This window comes from Schistocerca nitens, chromosome 7 (assembly GCF_023898315.1).
Source record: "Schistocerca nitens isolate TAMUIC-IGC-003100 chromosome 7, iqSchNite1.1, whole genome shotgun sequence".
Classification (NCBI taxonomy): Eukaryota; Metazoa; Arthropoda; class Insecta; order Orthoptera; family Acrididae; genus Schistocerca; species Schistocerca nitens.
In genome coordinates, this window is record NC_064620.1 from 194,952,045 (window position 1) to 194,959,769 (window position 7,725).

The 7,725-nt window shown below is 45.7% G+C and overlaps 1 non-coding gene across 1 annotated transcript; it reads right to left on the reverse strand.

Annotated features, from left to right (window-relative positions):
• Nucleotides 1–3,134: 3,134 nt before the first annotated feature.
• On the reverse strand, nucleotides 3,135–3,218 carry Trnas-gga (transfer RNA serine (anticodon GGA)). The gene is given in 2 exon segments: nucleotides 3,135–3,169; nucleotides 3,179–3,218. It is a non-coding gene; the product is annotated as a tRNA-Ser (tRNA).
• Nucleotides 3,219–7,725: the final 4,507 nt, after the last annotated feature.

A 7,725-nucleotide genomic window follows, 5' to 3' on the forward strand; every position in this document is an offset into this window, starting at 1 on the left:
CTAATACCCCATCCGGATCCGCGAGAGGGGACTGCCAGTATGGAGTTGACCGTGAGAAACAGACTAAATAACCAACGAAAGGACAATGTTCTACAATTCGGGGCTTGAAATGTCAGAAGTTTGAACATGGTAGGGAAGCTAAAAGATCTGGAAAGGGAAATGGTAAAGCTCAATCTACACTCCTGGAAATTGAAATAAGAACACCGTGAATTCATTGTCCCAGGAAGGGGAAACTTTATTGACACATTCCAGGGGTCAGATACATCACATGATCACACTGACAGAACCACAGGCACATAGACACAGGCAACAGAGCATGCACAATGTCGGCACTAGTACAGTGTATATCCACCTTTCGCAACAATGCAGGCTGCTATTCTCCCATGGAGACGATCGTAGAGATGCTGGATGTAGTCCTGTGGAACGGCTTGCCATGCCATTTCCACCTGGCGCCTCACTTGGACCAGCGTTCGTGCTGGACGTGCAGACCGCGTGAGACGACGCTTCATCCAGTCCCAAACATGCTCAATGGGGGACAGATCCGGAGATCTTGCTGGCCAGGGTAGTTGACTTACACCTTCTAGAGCACGTTGGGTGGCACGGGATACATGCGGACGTGCATTGTCCTGTTGGAACAGCAAGTTCCCTTGCCGGTCTAGGAATGGTAGAACGATGGGTTCGATGACGGTTTGGATGTACCGTGCACTATTCAGTGTCCCCTCGACGATCACCAGTGGTGTACGGCCAGTGTAGGAGATCGCTCCCCACACCATGATGCCGGGTGTTGGCCCTGTGTGCCTCGGTCGTATGCAGTCCTGATTGTGGCGCTCACCTGCACGGCGCCAAACACGCATACGACCATCATTGGCACCAAGGCAGAAGCGACTCTCATCGCTGAAGGCGACACGTCTCCATTCGTCCCTCCATTCACGCCTCTCGCAACACCACTGCAGGCGGGCTGCACGATATTGGGGCGTGAGCGGAAGACGGCCTAACGGTGTGCGGGACCGTAGCCCAGCTTCATGGATACGGTTGCGAATGGTCCTCGCCGATACCCCAGGAGCAACAGTGTCCCTAATTTGCTGGGAAGTGGCGGTGCGGTCCCCTACGGCACTGCGTAGGATCCTACGGTCTTGGCGTGCATCCGTGCGTCGCTGCGGTCCGGTCCCAGGTCGACGGGCACGTGCACCTTCCGCCGACCACTGGCGACAACATCGATGTACTGTGGAGACCTCACGCCCCACGTGTTGAGCAATTCGGCGGTACGTCCACCCGGCTCCCGCATGCCCACTATACACCCTCGCTCAAAGTCCGTCAACTGCACATACGGTTCACGTCCACGCTGTCGCGGCATGCTACCAGTGTTAAAGACTGCGATGGAGCTCCGTATGCCTCGGCAAACTGGCTGACACTGACGGCGGCGGTGCACAAATGCTGCGCAGCTAGCGCCATTCGACGGCCAACACCGCGGTTCCTGGTGTGTCCGCTGTGCCGTGCGTGTGATCATTGCTTGTACAGCCCTCTCGCAGTGTCCGGAGCAAGTATGGTGGGTCTGACACACCGGTGTCAATGTGTTCTTTTTTCCATTTCCAGGAGTGTAGATACAGTGGGGTCGGGAAACTGAAATGGAAAGAAAACGAGGATTTCGGTCAGATGAATAAAGGGTAATATCAACAGCAGCAGAAAATGGTGTGACGGGGGTAGTATTCATTATGGATAGGAAGACAGAGCAGAGAGTGAGTTATTGTAAACAGTTCAGCGATAAGGTTCTTATGATCAGAAACTACAGCAAAGTAACACAGGCAACGATACGGCATACATATTGACGTCACGAGACGAAGATGGAGAGATGGACAATATGTATATAAGAATATTGAAAGGGTATTCCAGCACGTAAAGGAAGATGAAAATGTAGTACTCATGCGAGTTGCAATGCAGGAAGGAGTAGAAGAACTTCAGTATGTGGACTTGGTTATAGAAATGGAGAGACAGACACTACGTTCTGCAATAAGTTTCAGCTATTAACAGTGCATACTCTCTTCACGGATCACAAAAGGAGAAATTATCCTTGGATAAGCCGGGAGATTCGATTTCACTTAGATTACATATGGTCAGGCAGGGATTCCACAATAGCATACTGCGTTATAAGGCGTACCCAGGAGCTGATATAGACCCAGATCACAATTCAGAAGTGATGAAGTGTAGGATGAAAAGAGACTAGTCGAGAGGAATCAGTATGCAAAGAAATCTGTTACCGAAGTAATAAGGAATGAAGATAGACGCTTGAAGCTGTCAGGAGCTATAGAGACTGCGATAAGGAATAGCTCAGTAGGCACTTCAGTTGAAGATTAATGGACATCTCTAAAAAGGGGAGCCATAGAAATTGGAAAGAATAGCAAACATACAAAGAAAGTAACTGCGAAGAACCCATGGATAGACTCATGTTTAGAGCAAACGGACCACCTTGAAGGACTAGAGATAGGACATTCATATTCACAGGGCATGTACATTAGTATGTTCTGCACAAATGATTAGCATTTGAAGGATATCGGCTCGAAGGCTCAAGGACAATATCGATATCGCGGCCCAACACCAACTACCGGTGTCCGCTCCGAAAGCGGAATTGTCAGCGTGACAGACCTCCGTACTAAGAGGCCTGAGTTCGATTCCCGGCCGGGTCGGGGATTTTCTCCTCTCAGGGACTGGGTGTTGTGCTGTCTTCATCATCATTTCATTCCCATCCGGCACGCAGGTCACTCAATGTGGCGTCGAATGCAATAAGACCTGCACCAAGGCGGTCGGTCTTGTCCCGTCAGAGGCCTCCCGGGCAATGACACCAAACGCTCATTTCCATTTAACCACCTACCGATAAAATGTGTCCGCGGCTCTTATTGTCACTCTAATCCGCAGGTAATGGATTAGCATGACTTGCGCAGACGTGCAGGATGCGTCGCAAACGTATGGGTGAACCGTTTCGTCAAATCAGTGAGTTTTAAAAGGGGATGCATTATTGGTGTGAGAGAATGTGATTCAGATGGCTCTGAGCACTATGGGACATAACTTCTGAGGTCATCAGTCCCATAGAACTTAGAACTACTTAAACCTAACTAACCTAAGGACATCACACACATCCATGCCCGAGGCAGGATTCGAACCTGCGACCGCAGCGGTCACGCGGTTCCAGACTGTAGCGCCTAGAACCGCTCGGCCACTCAGGCCGGCCAGAATGTGATTAATCCATCCGGAAAATTGCTGCACGTGTGAGAGGAAGTATTTCGGCAGCGCAACGGGTGTGTGTAAAGTTGTTCACGGAAGGCCGCAGACATGGGTCAGGTCACATTAGCCAGACCGTACCCCAAAAAGATCGACACCTCATCCCAATAACACTGCAGGACAGAGCTGCGCCCCACTCGGCTCTGGGTCAGCAATGGAACAGTGGATCACGTCGTACTCTATAAAGGATGACAGCTGGTCGCTGTTTATTACGGCATGGGCTAGGGGCTCGTCGTTCACTTCTCCCCCTATCTTTGACGAATGTGCTGGAACGTGTTAGACGGCAATGGCGTATGGAACTACGTCACTAGGGACAAAAATGGTATCAGACTGTATTTTCGGACTAATGCAGGTTCGGTTTGCTTGAAATTGATGGCACGTTTTGGTTCACGACAGGCATGTGAGCGTCTTCACAGTGACTGCATTAGCACAAGATATATGTTGCCAACTCAAGGCATTATGGTGTTACGTGCTACTGGATAATACCGTAAATCCTAGTTGTTACGTGTCTAAGTGAATGATATCCTGCGACCCGTAGCCGTGCCATTTCCGAACCACACTCCAGACGCCATTTTTGAGCAAGACAATGAACGACCACACGTTGCTGCACGAACAGGAGCCTTATTGGTGTCAGGATGACAGCATTTCACCGGACCGCCATGTTGCCATATATGTCGTCAATCGAAAATGTGTGGGGCGTGGTGAAACGACGGGCGCAGTACTGTGACCCAGTGAGAACCACTACAGAGAAATCAAGTGATTGCAGCATAGATGGCTATACCACAGGACGCAACTTGCACCTTATATGCGTCGATGGCATCTCGCATGGAACAAGTTATCACCCTATGCCTACTAGGAAAGAGGAAACATGTTGAAACGAGGTGACTGAAATGCTAATCATTTCAGCAGGACATACTAATGTGCATCTCTTGCGAAAATGTATGTCCTGTCTCCGGTAGTTCAAGGTGTTCTGTACTTTCTGCACATGAGTATATTTCCGCTGATCGATGAAAGAAGGAAGTACAAAGAAGTTCAGGGAACTGCAGAATTATAGAAATGCAAGTCGCTTAGGAGTGAAATGAATATGAAGTGCAGGGAAGCTAAGGCGAAATTGACCCACGAAACATGCAAAGAGACCAAAAAACAAATGATTTTCGGAAGCACTGACTCAGCATACAAAAAACAGCCTTCATTGAAATTGAAAGAAGTGTGGTAACATCAAGAGTCGCATGGGAATTCTGTTAAATGTAGAATACACTGAAGGCCAGAATGAGGGGAAATCCTTGAGTGTGACGTGATAATAGAAGGAACAGGAGTCGATGCAGGAGACATAGTAGATCCAATATTTGAATCAGAAGTTTAAACAGCTTTGGAATGAATAGAATTTTAATTTCTTCAATCACTGGGGGAATTAGCAACAAAACGAAGATACACGCTGATGTTTAGAATGTATCAGTCTGGCGATATAATACCCTACTTTCGGAAAACCGTCACCCACACATTTCCGAAGACTGCAAGACCTGACATGTGCGAGAACTATCGCACAATCAGCTTAACATCTGATGCATCCAACTTGCTCACAAAATTGGAATATACAGAAGAATGGAAAAGAAAATTGATGATCTGTTAGACGACGGTCAGTTTGGCTTTAGGAGAGGTAAAGGCACCACAGAAGCAGTTGTGACGCTGCGGTTGATAACTGAAGAGATTTTTTAAAAAGAATTCAAGACACCTTCATAGGATTTGTCGTCGTGGAAAAATGCGTTCGACAATTTAAAATCGTGCAAATGTTCGAAATTTTAAAATAAATAGGTGCAACCTATAAGGAAAGACGGTTGACACAGAATATGTGCAAGAACCAAGAGGGAACACTCGGGTGGAGGCAAAGAACGAAGTGCTCGGATTAAGAAGAGTGTAAGCCAAGGATGTAGACTTTCATCCCTACTGTTCAGTCCACACATCGAAGAAGCAATGACGTAAATAAAAGAAAGGTTCAGGAGTGGAATTGAAAGTGGAAGGATATCTATGATACTGTTCGCTGACGACACTGGTATGCTGAGTGAAAGTGAAGAAGAATTAAACGATCTGCTAAATGGAATGAACAGTCTATTGGGCACAGAATGTGGATTGAGAGTAAATCGAAGAAAGGCGAAAATAACGAGAGGTAGCAGAAATGAGAAATGCGAGAAACTTGACATTAGGATAGATGGTCACGAAGTAGATGAAGTTAAGGAATTCTGCTACCTAGGCTGCAAAATAACAATTGACCGACGGAGCAAGGAGGACGTCAAAAGCAGACTACCTCTGTGAAACCTGAGTTTCTCCTGGCGTATATAATTTTCAAACAACTTACGCGAATTGAGCCACGTAACATTTACAGCGACCGTCGATATTGTGGCGGGAGTACACTCCACCATTTTCTAGGCAGAAAATGCAGTTCGTGCCTTGAAAATGGCGGGGTGTACTCCCGCCGAAATATCGGCGGTCGCTGTAAATTTTATTTGGCTGAATTCCGGTAAGTTGTTTGAAGACTAGCACATGCAAAAAGGGCATTCTTGGATAAGACAAGTCTGTTAGCATCAAACAAGTGCCTTAATTTGAGGAAGAAATTTCTAAGAACGTACTTTCGGAGCACTGCATTGTATGGTAGTGAAACATGGACTATAGCAAACTGGAACTGAAGAGAATAGAAGCATCTGAGATGTGCTGCTAAAGAAGAATCTTATAATTAGGAGAGAACTTTAAAGGTAATTACTGAAGAGTCTCTACTAAGAAACGGTGAGGTAGGGATATATGTGGGATAGACAAGCAGAAGGGACTGTATGGTAAAACATTTATTAAGACACGAGGAAATGACTTCCATGGTACTAGAGGGAGTTGTAGAAGGTAAAACTCTAAAGGGAGACAAGGAATGGAATACATCCAGCTAATGATTGAGGATGTAGAATGCAATTTTCCGTTTGAGAAGAAGAGATTGGCACATGAGAGGAATTCGTGGCGGGCTGTATCGAAACAGCCAGAAGTCTGGTGACTCAAAAATGTATTAGTTAATCAAATACTTTTAATAATCACGTAAAAATGTGAAGTGAATCGGTCAAGATGTTTTTTGACATTTTTGGTAACACTGTTAAATTACGACTTGTTTTTATACAGAACACATACAAAAAACTAATGTTAATAATAACAATTGAAGACCAGGAATTAAATGCTGGAATTATGAAAGGTGTAAGACAGGAATGTGGTATTCTGTCACTACTGTTCAATTTATACATTGAAAAATAAAAGAGAGCTATAGGATTGACATTAAAATTCAAGTTGAGTGGATGACATTGTTATTCCCAGTGAGGGTAAAGAATAATTGCAGGATCTATTGAGTGGAATGAACTGTTTAATGAGTGCACTCTAGATATTGACGACAAATGAAAGAAAGCTGGACGTAATGCGGATTAGCGGATACGAGATAAGTGAAAAAGTGCATCAGAATTAGCGAGTAAGAGGTAAATGAGGTGAAGGAATTCTACTATCTTGGTAGCAAACTGAATTATCACGGACGAATCAAGGAGGGCATAAAAAGCAGACCACCATAGGCGAAGTGAGGCAGGTCAGCTAGTACCAAATATCGACATTAATTTGAGAGAGAAAGCTCTGAGAATGTATGTTGGAACACGGAATTGTACGGAAGTGTTTCATGGGCTGTGGGAAAAATTGGAAACGAAGAGAAACGTTTCGCTTCAGGTGCGGTACTTGTAGGCACCCACCTCTACATCTACATGATTACCCTACAGTTCACAATCAAGCACCTGGCAGAGGGTTCATCGATCTACCTTCAGGCTGCTTCTCTACCATTCCACTCTCGAATAGCGCAGGGAAAAAGAAACAGTTCAATCTTTCCGTACGAGCTCGCTCTTCCATCATTATGATGATTGTTTCTCCGTATATAGGTAACATGCCAACAAATAATTTTCTAATTCCGAGGACAAATATGGTGAGTGAAATGTCATTAGAAGATCCTAGCATATTTTCTACAAGCTGAAAACTTGTACGCAAGTACCGTATCGACATACTCACCATTTCTAAAAGTGTACAGCATCATTAAATGGTAGAGTACGACTGGAGAAATAATAACGTTCACAGTTCAAACATTTACTCACGTAAAGTGAAGTGTAACTTAGAACATGAACTTCATAAATATGTAAGAGGTACAGCAACGGCGGATGGAAGGCTGTGGGGTGGTGCTGGTAAAGCAGAATGTCCAACACTATTGAAGGAGGTCTTGGTGAACTGCGAGCTGCATCATTAACAACATGTACACTGGATAGCCTTTGATTCCAATGGGCTGGGTACGTTGGCTCCATGTGCTGACTAGGATCTCGCGGTAGCTGCTATTGTTGCGTCACAGAAAGACGGCGGCGAGGAAGACACTGGCTGCTTTATGCTATGAGCCCCAGAGGG